We start from the raw sequence: 17,707 nt of genomic DNA, 5'->3' as shown, positions 1-17,707 counted from the left end.
GTCGCCGCTGCCGATAGTGGTGTCGATCGGTCGGCGCTAACAATGCTTGGTGGTCCCTACATACATACATCGGTTTGCTGTAAACTATGTTCGTATATGGAAGGGCTTCGCTCCCCGCAGCGGCCGAATAGGCGACGTACAGATTGATAGCCGCTTGTTTGTCGGTAATGCGTTGTGTTACTCAAAATTTACACGGGACGCTATTAGAGCTATTTAACTATACAATGCCCCGAATCAATAGCGTGAGTTTTCAACAAACGCAAACGCATCTATGGATACGAATTTCCCGAGTATATATCCCACGGCTTTTGCACGATACTTCTTTTCCGGAGTTTGAGAAAGCAGAAACCGTGGCGAATTCTTGGCGTCTCGTGCACCCTCGGTCACGCCTCGGTCGATTATCGCGATTCGCTCGATACGTAACGCCATAACGATGGTGCAATCGCTGCAGCGCCAAGACTGCGGCGTCAACGGGGCGCTTAGAGGCAAGCCGTGCGACTTAAAGAGGGAAACGTAAATCGCCATTACGTGGACGGCATGCGATCCGTTCTGCATCCAGGGCGTCGGAGGAGTCCGGGCTTACACACGTATATGCGCCCATTATGCGAGCGTATCTAGCCGTATGCCCGAGCAAAGTGGATATCCCGTGGTTTATGCGAGCAGGTGGAACGTGCGCTCTCGTCCGCGCAGCCGCCGTAACCATCTCCGCACCTTCTCCTCTCGATATCTGCTTGGTACGTAGGTGGGTGGGTAGGTAGGTAGGTAGCTAGGTAGATAGGTAGATAGCTAGCTGGCTAGGTACGACACGCGGCATGACCCGCGCCGTGTATTACGTATGTGATGTCAGTGGATGCGATATTCCGGTATTCTTCTTCGTGCTCAACCCCCGTGTAACGTGTGTACGCACGACGTTTGGTGCTCGGAGGAGGGAGGGGCAGGTGGGAAGCCACCGATATAATAGAGTCCGTGAACGAATCTCTGGGGGTGGGGAGAGAGGGTGAGGGGTTCTCTGACCTTCCCCTTCGTGGGGTCGCATAACGCTCCCGGCAGCCGTGTTATTCGGTTTTAGACCGTACGCTGGCTGGCTGGATGATTGCAACGTCGTCCTTTTCTCGTATCTCCTCTCAACCTCCTCGTGTCCGAGAGGATTACGGCGCTGCCGTTGCATACTGGCCTTCTGGCGATTTCGCCCAACAAAACCGGTTGCTTTGTTCTTTGTCGTTGTTACACTTGGCGTTCGTTAACGTTGCAAAAAGATGCAACAACGAGACGGGAGCTCTCCGGGACCTCATCCCGTGCGTTGCAATTACAGCCCGACGATCGCCGCGCATTTACATGGCGTTGCTATCGCGGCAACTTTGTCCAAACACAAATTATTCATTGTCGTTGCAGCAGGAAGCGACTCTCGGACGGAATTCGAAATTACATGTTAAATCAGGAAGGAGCATTCTGGCAGATAATATGCAAATGCGCCGCCTCCCCTGCATCAATACACGGGAAATTTATTGCGGGCGGATTTCATCGGACTACACGCGTAGTCATCGATTCCACTGTTGCTGTAACTGACGATTATACGCTCGTGCGCCCGGCCCGGATCATTTATTAATATAATAATAATAATAATAAACTAACCGGATCCAGTCCTTTTCTCCTGTTGCCGCTTAATGCTCGCCGTTTCGAGTCCCGCCTGTTTAAACAAATAACGGGAATCGAACGACGACTATTCGCGCTAGACGTTCTATCAGAGTGCCGACTATTGTTTCCAATATTTACGACCTCTACGTCTCGATTCAAGCGTCTAAATCAAACTGTGTGATTGTACCAGCCTGGCGTGTGATACGGTATGGCCTCCACTACATAGGCGAAGGCCCTTCGACAGAGAAACTCGCGCTTAATCAAGTCGCATGTAACGCGCGGACTCTCAGGCGAACACGAGCGGTGCGGCTTTAACTAGGCATGAACCTTGGGTTTACCCTTGAGATTGTAATTCTATCTCGTCACGGATCGGTTGCCCCATATGTCACCTTAGCCCTCTCGTGCCCTATTGTGCCCGGCTCCCTCCACCACCTTGCCCTGCAGATCTAGCATGCGAGATCTTAACAATGCGAATCGTAGTTCGATATTTCTGCGAAAGGAGAATTATTCGTTTCGTAGACAAGAACGGAGGATTAAAGCAGGTGCGCGCTCTAACTATAAAATGTCTTACATACGTCGTGAACATCGACGTATTAAAGGATACGAAAATTAATCGCGGAACGTAAGTGCCTCGCAATTGTCGTTGGACACTTGGCTGAGAAGATCAAACGCGAGATTAGGCCTGTCTCATAGTCGTTATCCCGGACGATAAGAGGTACGTTGTTACATTTTCCTAAAGCATCCTTTAATATCGCGCTCGCAATTGCGCGAACAAAGACTCTTTACATGCTCGCGTGGAATGGCACGGGGTCGGGTTGCTCTTCAGTTCCTTGTAATGCGGCTCATACTAGATGTATATATATATATATATATATATATACATACGTGAATATACGCGTATGGACGTAGCCTGCCTATACGAGGCGTACCGCCGCTATTGCCGGTAATTCTGACGATATCGTGCCGTACCTTCGCGTTCGCGGTGCGATGCGGTGTTACAAGGGCTAGGCTAATACGGCATTCCAGCGATATCTCCGCGCTGCAAAAAGGCAAAGGATTGAAATAGAAATCCCGGAACTTGTAATCATATCGACGCCTATATGTTTTACGATAGGGAACTACGTGCGAAATGTATTAGAATATCGATACTTCGTATATCACATTCTTATTTCGCGGCCTTCCTATACAATATCCGCGAGTTTCACGATCACGGAAATCGTGACGGTGTAGTAACCATAATGATGTGGGAATAACTTATCCGAGGAAATAACACGTAAAAGAGTCGAGCGAGCATTCTAAACTGGAAATTTCTGAAAAATGCGAATGCAAGCCCCGTGAATAGGTAATAATCGTTGATTTATAACATGCTAAAGGAGTTATCGCAACGTGATACACTGTCGATACACGAATAGGGCTCTGAAATTTTGCAAAATTTGTGCGATAGCGCTCTTTGTAATTTCGTTCGCCGTTCGTTCTGTCGAATATAGATCATCTTCACTTTTCGCTCATCAGGCCGTTGCGCTCGACGGAGCGAAGAAATGCACTCGCCCTATTGATTTATTTATTGTCGAGCGCGCGAGCGACACTGACGCGCGCGAGCGACTCATTCGCAGAATTTTAATTGCCTGGATAAAATTGTTGTAAAATCACGCGCGCATAGAGATCGCGTACACACGTATACAAAAACGTGCGAATACTTAGACGGCACGCAGGAAGACTAAAGAATGTCGCGCGCACTGCATGCGCACGTTCGCCATATCGTTGCTACATTCGTCTTTCGGCTTCTCGCACCGTGAGTGCAGCAGCAACAGCGGCAGGCAGCGGTGGCTGCATTTTGCCGCCGCTCTGAAATCATAAAATCTTATTACACGACGGATTCTGCACGTAGCTTTTCCTATGTGTGCCTCTTTGTTGCGCTGGCATGAGCGTACCACGCCGCGGAGTAAGCTCTATGAGATTTAATGCGACCCGGTGGATGTTTTTTGAGAAAAACCGAATTTCGCTCGCTGCGTGCAATTTTTCTCGCGCGCACGCGAAAAAGCACGCGAGAGCGACGCGACGGGGCGGCCGGACGCGGCGATCATTATACACGTGGTATACACGTGCGAAATTAATGATGTCGCTCAATTGAGCGTGATTAATCACGGAATTATAACGGTCACGATTAATTAATATTGCGAGTCTCGTACGTGATAATCGATCGCGTCAAGCTATTGAGAAATTGCGACTGGAATGAATAGCGCTGACGGATTGGCAATCGGATTTGTTTTACACGGAATAGAGAGCCAAGAGTTAGACGCGATAAACAATACAAATATACTCGATCGTCCCACATTATGGCAACGTCAATTGAACCGTCCGTCGGAGTTATGATAGAAATAGCTGGGGGTTCAATCACATCGCGTTCTTTATAATCGTTCTTCAATCACTGAAATGACTGTAGGAGACAGCCAACAAGAAGAACGAGGAATTCAGAGTTAATTGATTGCTTCAATAAGGCAAGCGGATTTTCTCTTATTATTAGAATTGTTCCATTTATTCAAGACTTTGTCCCTCTGTCTATTTATTCAAGATTTTGTCCCTCTTTTTTTATGGCCTAGTACAAGTTTATTAACGTTAAAAATAATCGATTAATTCTAGAATAATCAACGTGTACGACGCGTCATCAATTATCACAATATTTTTTAACGCGGTATAATTTTATGTGAAATAGATAAATGCGATAATAATCGAATTTCTTAAGGCGTTCACGTAGGGATGTTCTATATTCATCGTTCATTAAATTAACCATAGCAAGGACAAAAAGTTTTATATTTGTATTTTTAGTTTAATAGTCTATATACGGAGAACTCTTGTGTGATTTCGTGATTGAATATAAATGCGGCATGTTTGATCTCTCCGCGTTCCATGTGAGGAAAAAGAAGGATATAGATAAAGTTGAGCTAACTCTCGACCTCCACGACGACAATGAGACTCGCGCTGTCTCGACGGCATGAAATATACCGCTGCAGTTATTCGAATATTTCTCTGGCCATTTATTAATTATGCAACGTATGCCCCCATCACCTAGCCACCTAGAGCCACGAGGATCGAGGTAATCGCTTGGCCTTAATCGTATGACCGATCGATCACCGCCGATAGACCAAGGCGGCAAGAGGAAGAAATCGTAGGAGGAGAAAAGGAGAGGAGAGAGAGAGAGAGAGAAAGAGAGAGAGAGAGAGAGAGAGAGATGGCAATGAACTTTGGCCTGATCGGGCCGCAGGAGTTGCGAACCTGCTTTTGGAGCGAACCTCAGCCGTCCTAGTAACTTTATGTTTCAGCAAACGGTACACGCGAAGTGCTCGGATACACACGGGCAACGTTAGCCGAATGATCGCGCGGCTCCGTCGTTGGTAAGGTCGAACAATTAAAAAAGGCAGTGGCAACCGGTTTTCTATCCGGTAGTCCGGATTTACGGTAGATACATTCTGAGAAAGATATATGAGAACGCGAAAGAGGGCCTATTATTCATAGAGCGATAGTTATCGAGGTGCGATACATTTTTCTCTATCGGTGCGGCAAAAGCTGGGAATCGGCAGTGATTACGAAAATATATCCATATATCATTTCGAGACACTTATCGAAGCGTGCTCCGCGCCGCGAGAAATTCGTCCTTCAAACGTTGAATTAACACGTCGATTTCGAGATAAAGCGCGAGATAGTCGCGCGTGGAATTCCGAGGTGGCTCGTGTAACTGGCGCGGCGGGGGATGGGGGAGGGAGGGGAGGTCTGGGAGACGGAGCTGAATCGCGTGCGGCCGATCTCGCACGTTACTGCCAGAATCTAATCATACTTGGCCGTGTGTGACATTATTGTCATGCGCGTTCGAGCACTTTACACGCCATTTACAGCGAAGTGCAGTCAGCCAGGCCAGGCCAGGCCGGCGGCCCGAGCCAGCAGGATGAAACGACGCGTGCGGCGACGTCGCACCGTATGCTTGCCCGCACGTCGATTTCCCTTGACATTGCCCACGTCCGACTATAGCCTCGCCGTGTGCGTTTCGCGCGCGTGCCTGCCCGCTGCCGGTTGTTTCATTCACGCGCGCGTGCGCGCGCGCGCGCGCATGCGGCGTTACGCACTACACGCTCGCGATCTGAAGCATTCAGTTCGTTGCCCGAATCATCACAGTGGACGCGAGAGACTGGCCGTCCTATTTATATTCAAGATCCGGCAATACGCCATTCAGTCGCGCGGTTACCAGGCGATGTTCGTTGCGGCCAACAAGCGAGAAGTTTTAGACAGCCGATTTTGTTGACATTTAGATTATTAATTTTAAATATTTAAATATTTAATTTTTATAGAAAATTAAATAAAACACGAATATGGCATATAATTAATACTTTGCAAAACTTTGATGAGAAATATGATTTGATTCTTAGAGTTTATTAATATTGTAGGTAACAAGTACGGACAAAGTATGTGTGCTACAGAAACATATTTATTACCGTACATTTCTCTATGCTAATTTTATTGTACAAGTTTTGATGGGAATTTAGGATAAAAGAACGTGAGAGTTCCGGGGAGAAGCGATTTGTCGAGAGATCATCTTTCCTTCAATCGCGGTCGTTAGAGAACGAACTTACACAGAAGGAAATAATTGCGCATCTTATCGTCACGGATAGTATCATTTACTTCGCATAAAATGACGCTCTTACATTACCGCTCAGGCCATTTCTATTTCTTGCATCTAAAAGTTTCCCAAGAGTTGAAGCCGATTGTAAACTTCTGTCCCAAAAAGGGCATGTTAACTGTGAAACAAAAGAACAAGCATAATCGCGTCTTCCGATCGCAGCGGGACTTGATCGTCCATTCACCGAGTAATTTAGTTCGAATTCTTTAACATTTGCCTTCCATTCGACATCGAGGAAATTCTAATCTCTTCTCCGATCTTTCCTCTTCATCTTTCCCTTTTTTTTTTGTTTTCTTAAATGCGACTTGGATTTACAAAGTCGAGAGATTTGAAGAATGTCGTATCGTTATCGATATTAATGTCGCACGTAATACCAATCAGTTTATTCGACCGTTATTTGAAGGAGCACGAAAGAGACACGTAATACGTGTCACCGACAGAGTCGCAGCCGATGCAGACACATTTCTATCCGATATGTATCTTTATTTTCAACGGAGCAGGCTGTCCGATATAGGTTGCGTACGCCATGAGCAATCGACGTTTATAGTGTAAATAGACAGAAGAGGACGAAATGCGAAACCTGCCGTCACAAGGACTGTCAGACGCAGCTTGGGCTTCGGCCGTCAAGCGCAGTCGGTACGATTTTGTTGGTTTACGCCGAGAAACACAGAGTTACCACGTCAGTAGTAGTCTGTGGAAAAACGACGAGCGTCGCTCATCCCGAAGATGAGATTTCTATTTTTCAGAGAGGATAGGGGATAAGGGGTGACATAATTTGATGATACAACATGATCTACGTCGGAACTTCCTTCAGCTCCTTTTCTGCCGGTAGCAAGCCTGCGGGAGAAGCAATCAGAAAGAGAGACGAGAAGAAAAGTGCGTGTCATTTAGGGGATGAGTCTTTATGAGGTTATCTTTGTCATCAAATTATGCCACTTCATACGTTCATCGAGAGGATTTCAATTTCTGCATACGCGTATAATAATAATAATGACAGATAAAATTTCACATAAATATTGATTCGTGATTGTTAAGTACAAAGATATATTACGTAGATTATTTTATGTATGCATTTCTTCGTAGGCTGATTGCTCGTACGTGAGTTTTCGGTAGGTCGGATTACGTGTGAGCGAATCATCGTTGGTTATTGCCAATCGACCTACTGACTTTTAGCAGGATACACCGGCGCTCCCTCTAGATGAAAATTGACATCACCGCATGATTTTCAATACGTGACAGTCGTTCAAAGCGTGTGACGTAACGTAGTTGCATGTGCACTTATTCGTCCCACGTATCTTTGTCTCTCATCGCGATCTGTGTGACGTGCGTAGCGATTGCGCATTCTTCCAACACGTTTTTTTCACATAACTTACATAACGATTGTGACGATCGATCTTTTAACGAAATTGTAATTCCTTGCGTAACGTAATGCGAAAGATATGCAAATGCGGCGGGACACTTGGCTGCAAACAGCACGAGCGTTCGTTCGATCGGTCGTGGGACAAGGAACCGCGTGAAATCAATTTCGCACGCAGCGTAATAAGCTTTAATCTCGATCTCCGTTGAGAAAGGGAGGTCTCTAATACGGCCACGAGTTGTGGGCCGGTCGTAATAGCGATTCGGTCATTAATCTGGCAGGCGTTATTTAGTAGGCCGTATCAGAATTCTCGACATCGATCGCTCTCTTTCACCTTGCGCCGACCAATTTTCCAACCGTGATTCGTGCGATCGTCGTTCTCGTCGCCGGGAATGTGTATTGCGTATTCGCCACGACAAACGACGGATGGAAGAAGAAATCAACGAATGTATCGTAATTTTGGACGAAATAATTCGGCCCCGAGATGAGAACGATTTAACGATGGACGGGGAACGTGGACTTTGTTGCTGGACGGAACGACCGCATAAAAGAACATACAGGCGCTGCTAGAATGAAACGGTTTCGGGCAATTATTGCGAGAACGATATCGATCGTCGACGGCGATATTTCTCTTCGAAGTTACCGCGGTAGCTCCAACGCGTGATATTTCGCGACAGAAACTCGTGAACGTGGCCTTAAATAATTTCGCGGCGAGATGTTATCTCATTTCTTCTTCGGAAATTAATGCACTTTGTTATCTTAGCCCATTTGCCTAGTCTTCTATTATTTACATTCTCTCTCTCTCTCTCTCTCTCTCTCTCTCTCTCTCTCTCTCTCCCCCCCCCTTTCCTCGCTTCTTCCCTCCTTACTCTTCGTTTCTCCATTATTCTACTGCGTCTTGTTCCCGTGTGTATTACGAGATAAGCTGCTTTACTTAATCTTTCTCGATACTCACGACTTCCCATGGGTGGAAGATTGGCGAAACCTTGTGTTCTAATATGTACAAGAAGCATGCCAGACTCAGGGAATTACCAGCTGTGTACGCTGCTTTAACTCGTGCTTTGAATTATCGCTAAAACCGTTTTACCGTCACAACGTTGTACCGCCATCCCTTATCGCCATCAGGCAGATTATCGCGAGATGGGTGGGTCATGAACAATTATGCTTATCTCTTGTACATCGATTTAAGCTTGAATTACACCACTTTTTCTCGAGCACGTTAAACGGTGCTTTATTACATTTTCTGCTGTATTTACCGAGTGCACATCTCAGCATTTAACGCCCCCTTTATTTTACAAAACACTTTAAAACACTGTTTTTAAATATTTTTCTTATAATCGCATTTGAACCTAACGGTACGGCGTCGCGAGAAAATTCATATAACGTTAAATGTTACTAGCGCAATATGAAACTTTCAAACAATTTAAGCCCCTTTCCCTACGAAATACGCTTGAATTAGCGTTTTACAGAGACAACGATATCTCAATATTAACCTTAACATATTTCCGCTTTAATCTATCCTTCTCTCTTTTTCTCTCCTCCTGGGTTTTTCTGGATTCACTCTTTTCATCAATCTTCCCTTTTTGCCAGCGTGACAAGGTAAATATAACACGTTATGTTTTATCTTCACCTCGTATGTTTTGCTCGACTTATCGGAAATGAACGACGAATAAAATTCCACTTTGACCGATGTTACGTGATCGGCAGACCGGAAAGTGTAATGAGGCATTCGTGATGGCGCTCGCGTGTGTGCCATGCGTTAAACGACCACGCGTTTGCCATGGCGCCATGTGTGTAATAATCGATGTATTTCTTCTCTGTTGCAGGTGAGACTAACCGAAGGTTCATTGAAATTATCCGAATGTCCGGTCATTATCGCGCCGCCGTAGAGAAACGAACAATGTGCAGGTAATATTGCAGCGACACAACTTACGTAAGACGTGTTACGTAAGACGTGTTGTCGCGGTAACGGAGTGACGAGTTCCTATTGTCACACTAATTGAGATATGAGCTAATAAAGTGCCCTCGTGACAGCGAAAACTCGCCGTTCTGCGAGTTTTACAATGTATCTGTAATCTCGGGATTGCTAATTGTGCCGTGCGATCACGTCAAATCGCCGGAACTTTTACAATAGCGCTTGTAACGTATCTCCGGGAGCAACGTTATTGTGCGACTTCGACATGTCCCCCATCGTAGCAAAGCCGGACTCACGTAATTTCGAAGTTAAGCGTATTCCGCGAACATGGACAACGTAGCCTCGTTAATAGGAAAATATGTTAATCCCCTCTAATCTACATTTTATGCGAATGCACGATTTGTAATTGTAATTCATTCATGGAATACGCACCCTTTGGAATACGTAACCTTGTCCCTCACACTGTGCTTTCCAACTTCTCCACTCGTATTATCGTTCTTTTCATAAAGACACTGAAACTTTACTCTAGAATAAAAATTTCCCTCTCTCCTTCTTCCCCCTCTTTCTTTTTCCTTCTCTCCCTTCTTTCCCCTCTTTCTCCATTCTTTTTTTCCTCTCTCTTTTTCTCTTTGTAACGTCTTTATTTTGCAAAGATTCACCATTTACATCTTTCGATGTAATATGTAGGGTGGTGCATGTCTATTATTTGATTTATGTATTTCGTCACGGACGACTTTTGAGTTGTTGTTTGAGGAAACCGACAAGAAACGACGGCAGAGTCTCACGATGCGATGGACTACGAAAACGTAGTCTGTTACGCTTCTTATACTCGGCGGCTTCCTCATTTGCGATTCCGCGCGGCAGTTTCTCGCTCGTCGATACGCCGGTGACTAAGTATTCGCGGAAAACGTCCGGGTATCCGATGTTTTGGAATGGATTAAGGCTGTGCGGCGGCGCGTCGGCAACCGGCGCGACTACTTCTTACACATCGTGAGATTGACGCGTACGTGAACAGAATCAGCTCGCGCTCCTTAAGCCACTAACGTAAGGCTAAAACTTTGTTAGATCTGCAACTTGCTGTAAATTCTAACTAGATTATTAGTCACGTTAATCTACAGAAACGTGAAAAACGACGCGTTCATTAACTTTAAAAGCCTTAAGCAAGGCTTATATTGCAAAAAATACGCTTTTTATTGTGTCATGAATTGTAGATCTATTAATTTTAGATTTCTATTTTTATTTCGATGTTATCCTCGGCAACGGTCTACGTATGGCTAGCACGATTAAAAATATTATCGTGAAATAATCGATTCCAGATAACGGTGATAAAATACGCGTACGTCTCGTCGAGTTATTTGCAGGTTAATGAGTTTATTCTATCGCTTTCGCCAATTACATGAACTTTTTTTTTTTTTTAATCTGTAGTCTCGTGGAATATAAACGGCGGGTATCAACGTAACCACTATTTCTGGAATGTCGTGTACGTGCTGGCGCTTTAGCGGAGAACCGCGTGTACCATAAAGGTATTTCTAGCCTAAACATAATAACGCTTAAACAACGTCGTATGCACGTCGAGATCGGGTTATCATGTTATTTTTTTTTTCTCTCTAATGCCATTGACCGTATAGTTCGTTAAATGGGAAACGTCAATTATATTACGTGTTCATAACGAAGTCGCCAGTATATGCAGTTATGATGATTGATTTTCTACCTCCGCCATACAAGCTTTTATCTCACGACATGTTCCATGATATAATACCTCGTTCCCGGTGTAACATACGATTCTACTGACATTTATAAGATGTTAGCGAGATATGAGTAAGGAGTCAACAAAGCGCCGCGTTAAGTGAAATGTAATAGGAAATCAGTCCCTTCGACTGGCAGATCGTTAATTATTTAACGCAAATAATAGGAAAATTATACACCTTATCGTTAGATGTAAGACGTGTAATTACTTTTCTGAATTGTACTTTTTCAATTATCTCCAGGTATTATCTCTTTTTCCATTGTAAGTATAAATAACACCATTTTTGATTTATAAAATTTAAAGCCAACTAAATTTGCTCTCATTTTTGCATGAATAATAAATGGATATGGAACAATCGATTTTGCACACATCGACATTAATTCTTTCGTGTGCATAGGATATTGCGTAAGATTTGTTATCAATATAAATGAAGTTGACATTATTAATGTATTTATTCATGAGATTAATTAAAATTTATACGAAGAGAAGAAGAAAAATAGAATTGATAGCAAGTGCACACATGAACGATATAATTATTATTTCGATCTAGTCAATGAATTGTAGTGTTTGTCATTAATTTGCGCGGTAAAACGAACAGAGAATTCGAGAAAATTCTCTTCTGTTTTTTTATTCTAAGTTTTTTCATTCTAAGAACAGTCTATTTTGCAGGATATAATTTAGAAAATAACGTTTGTGGAAACGCAGTAGGTCAAGTGAACACTAGTGTTTTATTTTTTAATATTCTTTCATTGTCGCGTGTCGATCTCATAGATTTTTTTTTTACATGCCTAGTACCTTTTATTAACATAGATATTGATGCGCAATCTATGTGCCTCGACTGACTGGATATCACGCAGCACAATAGCATCGGAAACCTATCGACCAGCAGCAATATCACTATCATGAATATACGCTATCTATGCGTTGCATAGTCACGCATAGATATGTATTTGTGCAATGTCATATGTTCGAGGATTTCGTTTTGTATGAAATCCGGATATCTCTATCATTCATGTTACAAGCACTTCGTATCTCAATATATACGGCCTCGAGCCCATTTTGTCGCCCGTAATAATAGTGTGCGATTTGAAAAAAAAAAAACAAATCCTTAATTATGTACATAACTTTCTATAAATATTTTCTATAATGATAGAGTACAAAATTGTTAATAACGCAAAATCGCATGCGAAAAGTTTCCGATTATCCTCCATTTCTTTCATCTTGTTTCTCAAGACACGACAGTTAGAATCGGGCTTGTCGCGAAACTTTTAATGAAAGTTTGCCAAGTCCGTCGTTAAATCTGCTCGAATAATTCGCGCATTCAAAACCGCCGCAGTTTTCAAGAAACGTTAGCCAACAATTCACTTTTTATAAACGGTCCATTGTAACAGCCGAATCAATTAATATTGTATCCCGTCAGTGCCGAAAGTTATCTTAATTGCAATGAAAATAGAGGAATACATTTCTGGTTACGTGGTTTGCTTTAATCAGTTTGCGCTGAACCATCCTGTTGTCCGCGCGTTACATCCATATTTATGAGTAACCATATTGTCTGACTATACACAGCACATATACATACGAATAAACTACATAACGCGCAAATATATATAATGTATTTATACCCGGATTTACATTTGATATCTCAAGGCTGCTCTTTGATTACGCTTTGTCTTGTAAATAATTCATAAAATTGAAACTGCTTAATTTTTTATCATATCGATATCAATTCATTTTTTATAAATAAATATTAAAAACTGTGTTTCACTGGCGTTATTATTTTAAACGAAAGTCGCGTTCATATAGAAAGAACATGTACAACATATAGAAGAAGATATCTAATATTTTATTTTTCCGGCGTTTCAAAAACAGTCAACAGATACAGCCGGATCCAAATCAAGCAAACGAGTGTGAGCAAATACGAATAAAGAAAAATAAAGAATGAAAAACTTGTTTTAATGAATACGAATATTGTATTGAATATTGACAGTTCGCCGTTCGTGCTCATTGAAGCAAGTTGTTTATTCGTGTTTTGTTTGCCTGGTCTGGATTCATAATTCTTCGGGTCCATTCTTTCGGACACAATCAAACGTCGTGCGTCATGCTTCGGTAATTAGCGAGTAACAACCTATAATTATCGATCGCAGCGTTGCTTCCTCAATTAATTGACCAAAGGTTGAAGCCCCTTGTACGAAGGATGGCAGATTCTTGTTTCGTTATAGAATGATTTGGCGTAAACGTACATGATATTCTATGAATTTTTATGGCTCCGAGTATGTAAAAACACGTTTGCGTATTTACAGTTATGTAGAATACAGGTTCGCAATATCTCAATTTTTCTGTACATTTTGCATACGTAGCGATGATTAATATTTCTTCTGACTATGTAAAATTTTATAGAAAAGACTTTTATACTGCATTGCATTGTTTCGGTATTACCGGCAAATACTTAGTTACATATATGGTAACATCATTTTCTACAATTGTGGAACGAAAAATGTACAGAATATATTCCTTGCACCGACGAAAAAATATGAAGCTATTATTAAATTTTATTCTGTCTTTTTTAACGAGTATTCAGTGCATTTATCGAGAGATAGATAATAAATTAATAAAAATCCGTCTATATTAAAATATTATAGAATATAGATATTGTTTTATTCATTTTGTAAAAAGTTCGGTCGCGCAATCTCAATTTACAATTACGAAGTATGAAAAAGTTGATAAATCCAGTGTTCTAAATTTATGTGAAATCTTATACGGTAATATTTATAAAATATTTATAAAAAATTATATGATAAAAATTATATGATGTACAGAAAATGATGCTTATTATAATCATTCAAATGATAATCAATAATTACTTCGAGAGAAGTAATTATTGATTATCGCTTCTGCTTTGATTTATTGAATTTCTATTACGCGGTCTAATTAGTCCGGGTTTTTCCAATATTTGCATTAAAAATGTTGCAATTGCTTATACATGCAAAATGCGCTTTCATTAGCTACTTCTTATCACATCATACATTGCTTTTAATCAAGATTTTAAAAGTATGATTTACGTGAAGAAATACAAAGGATATTTATATCTCTTGTACATGTAGCATAAACAATAGACTGTTATGTTGCAATATAGAGAATAGATAATTAGTTGCGTTTAGACATGTAGATAATGAGAAACAAAATGTCGACACTTTTTTCATTGAATTCATAAATATTTGACTTTTTTCTTTATTCATTTTTTTTATTATAAATTTTGTTTATTAAATTTTATAATTTTTTTCTTATTACAGTCATTTTTTTAACTCAATATAATGCATTAAAAATGATTTCTAGAAAATATAAACAGATGACATAAGCGGATAACACAAGCAGATGAGATGTTACTTATAATGAGCATAATTCTTTTTCACAAGGCTAAATTTCCTTTGCGATGAAACCGCAGAAAATAGGAGTGGACAAGCAAACAAGCACAAACCACTGACATACTTAGCTTCTCGGGGGAGTAGTTACCTCGTAATAATATATAAAAAGTCTCGGCAGTACGTGATGCAGTTTGCTCGCTCAGTGATGAAGTACCAGTTACAGGCGTTTTTTACGAGTTCACCTCATGAAAGCAAGCGCATAATATCTCGTGACGTCTCGTGCAACGTGCACCATCTTCCCAACGAAAATTTATATATTAACGCTCGGTATCTGCATTACGCCATTCTCGCAAGCGAGAATTTAGCGAGAAACTTATTATCCAATTATGAGCGCGTAAATCTGAATTTTTATTCGGTCTTACGCGGTAATTATTAGGCATGGATTCTTCGACCGAGAGAAATCGCCGTGTCTTGAAGTGATTTAACTATTGGGACAGATGTACCACTCCGTGCGAGGAGAAAGCGCGTATCCATCCGGTATTAGGTGTTAACCCTTTAATACTTAGTATACTTGAGGTCAACTCGATTCCTCAACTGCGTTTAAGTGTGCGGGTGGTCGGAAAGATCGCTGGTTATTTTAGCGTGCCTCTTCAAATCTCATTACCTAGAAGAATCGATAACTATCTATAACTATAAAAATATACGACGCTTGAATTTTTTTCGCTTTAGATAAAGAATTTGTCGTTTTAAACCAAGTATTTTGTCTCATCGTTTCCCTAGAATCTTCGCGACAATACTTTTGCGCTAAAATTGTGGAGCACCACGTACCGTGTATGCATATGTATAACGTAGTATGAATGAAACGAGAGTGAAATGTCGCTCGTCAGAATTTTCGCCGGTGTAAATGGATCAGTTCGGCAACGAACAAAGTGATTATTCAGCGGCTCGAAAATACCGCTGCGCGCGACCGCCGCGCCGGCCGGCCAGCTGAACGGATTAGAGTTAACTAGCATTGCAAAATGCTAGCCGGCGCGTATTGGCGAACCTCTTTCCCTCGTACACACGGTTCTACCATTTCTCCCGCCATGTTCACCATACCTCATTCCCGACACCCGGGAAACGCGCACTCGCGCCGTGCGATTAGAGCCTCTCGCGAGTGCCGCCGTGTACGTTCAGCGCGCGGACGTTACACGCGCATAAAGTCTATTGTGGACGGGAGCAGTTGGCCGTTGCATTGAATTAGCATCGGATTAGCCGAGTTTAGCCGGCCGTTTCTCTTCGCGAAGGAGACACGGTGCTCCGGCGCGGACTGTAAATTATGCCGTGCACGTGGAGAGAGAACATTTCGGCTCGACAACGGCGTTGGCGGCAGACAAAAATCTCCGCCTCGATACTCACGATACCTTTAATTAGCATACGACTCGGTCGCAACACCATGAGGAAGGGGGGAGGGGAGGGGAGGGGAGGGGCAGCGCGTTCGACGTGTTCTCGTCGCGGCTTGGCATTTTGATGACGTGCGAAATCGCCCGCCATCGATCGCGAACTATTCATACCACGAAATCAAACGTCGCGCATTGAGGATGACTAAAGCCTCGGCGGAGGGGAAAGATATCTGTTATATATACCATTGCAATCATTGTGAAGTAGAATGACATTCCAGTTCCTTGATCGATCATCGATTCAAAGTCGAGCCGCACGTAGATGCTGCTCTATTTACGGACATAATAAAATCGTTATTTGCCACTTATCAATAATGTCAAACCGCCGTGGCGATTGTCGCAGTACAGTAACTGAGCTTCTCTAGTCGGAGCTATACGTCTTCGTTGGTATCCATCGATTGCGACTTTGATATTGTATTCCCTCTTGATCCCTCTTCGCCTCAATCGCATGCGGTTTCGCGTTTGTTCCAAGACTGACCCTTGGGATTTCAATGATTCCGATAGGTCGGCGGCGATCCCTTTCTCCGATGACGCGAGCTCGGCTCGTCTTCGGCGTCGCAGAACCGGAGATCGGTAGGGATTCAGCACGTACGGATCGAACGTTCATGCAAAACGCGATCTGTGTGTGTTCGAGGAACAGGTGCGCGTGTATGCAGCCAGTCGATTAGACAACCGGGTGTCCGGCGAGCATGTCGGTCGGCAGAATTGCACGGTCGTGGTGTATGTAGCATAACACCGATAGCAGCGCCGAGCACGTATGCACCTACATTGCATACTACAGAGGCGCGTGGTATCGGCAATATCATCCCCCTCTTCCCCCCCCCCCCCCTTGTCCTCCTCTTTCTCTCTTGTGTGTGTGCGTCTTCTCAACTCTATATTCTCACAGTCACATATAGAGTGTAGCACCAGTCTCACATTTACATTTATAAAACATTTTGAATACTTTTTTTCTAATTTCTTAATTGGAAAATTTAATTAAGTGGCTTTATTATAACGTGGTAAAAAAAGTTATCCAATATCGAGAATAGGAAAGTGTATCGTTGTGGCGAAGATAAAAATAATTAGTGAGGCTTTAATTTTCAAATGACTTAAGGCAGATATTTTTGAGGCGATACTTTTAAATTTCCGATGACGCGCGTGGCTTAATCTGGAGCTAGTAGTACAGCCAATTTTTCATCGTCGAGAAAAGTGCAAATAACGGGAAACGCGTCTCTTCTGTACGCCCTATATATTAAACACGAGTGTAAAAGAAGTACAAGTCAGATACAACCAGTTCCCCCTCGATCGCATGGGGCAACCTAGCCAATTGATCAATCAAGCTCCTCGATATGTCGCGCGACGTGCAGCGAGTCCTCCGAGCGAGATTTTCCCGAGAAATCGGGCCGGCTTCCGAATGAACATCTCGGCGAAAGCGTACACGACACACCCGGTGGCGCGTTTATCTCGGCGGCGTGTAATTGCACGGCAATTACGGCATCCCGTAATTCGCTGTCAGTGTGATCGGTGCTGTCATTATCGCATACGCTCGCGAGAAATTCTGTGGATCATCACGTTTCCCGCGCGAAACTCGCTCGTGCCCTGTT

General features: G+C 42.8%; 1 protein-coding gene across 9 annotated transcripts in view; it reads left to right on the top strand.

The window, feature by feature from the left end:
• The window catches only part of kug (FAT atypical cadherin kugelei), a 288,772-nt gene that overhangs the window by 23,689 nt on the left and 247,376 nt on the right, over positions 1-17,707 (top strand). The window lies entirely within an intron of this gene.

Source organism: Pogonomyrmex barbatus, unplaced genomic scaffold, assembly GCF_055798465.1.
Source record: "Pogonomyrmex barbatus isolate J1 unplaced genomic scaffold, ASM5579846v1 scaffold10, whole genome shotgun sequence".
Classification (NCBI taxonomy): Eukaryota; Metazoa; Arthropoda; class Insecta; order Hymenoptera; family Formicidae; genus Pogonomyrmex; species Pogonomyrmex barbatus.
Note: the sequence above shows the minus strand (reverse complement) of the source record. Positions and strands in the feature narration are given on the sequence as shown.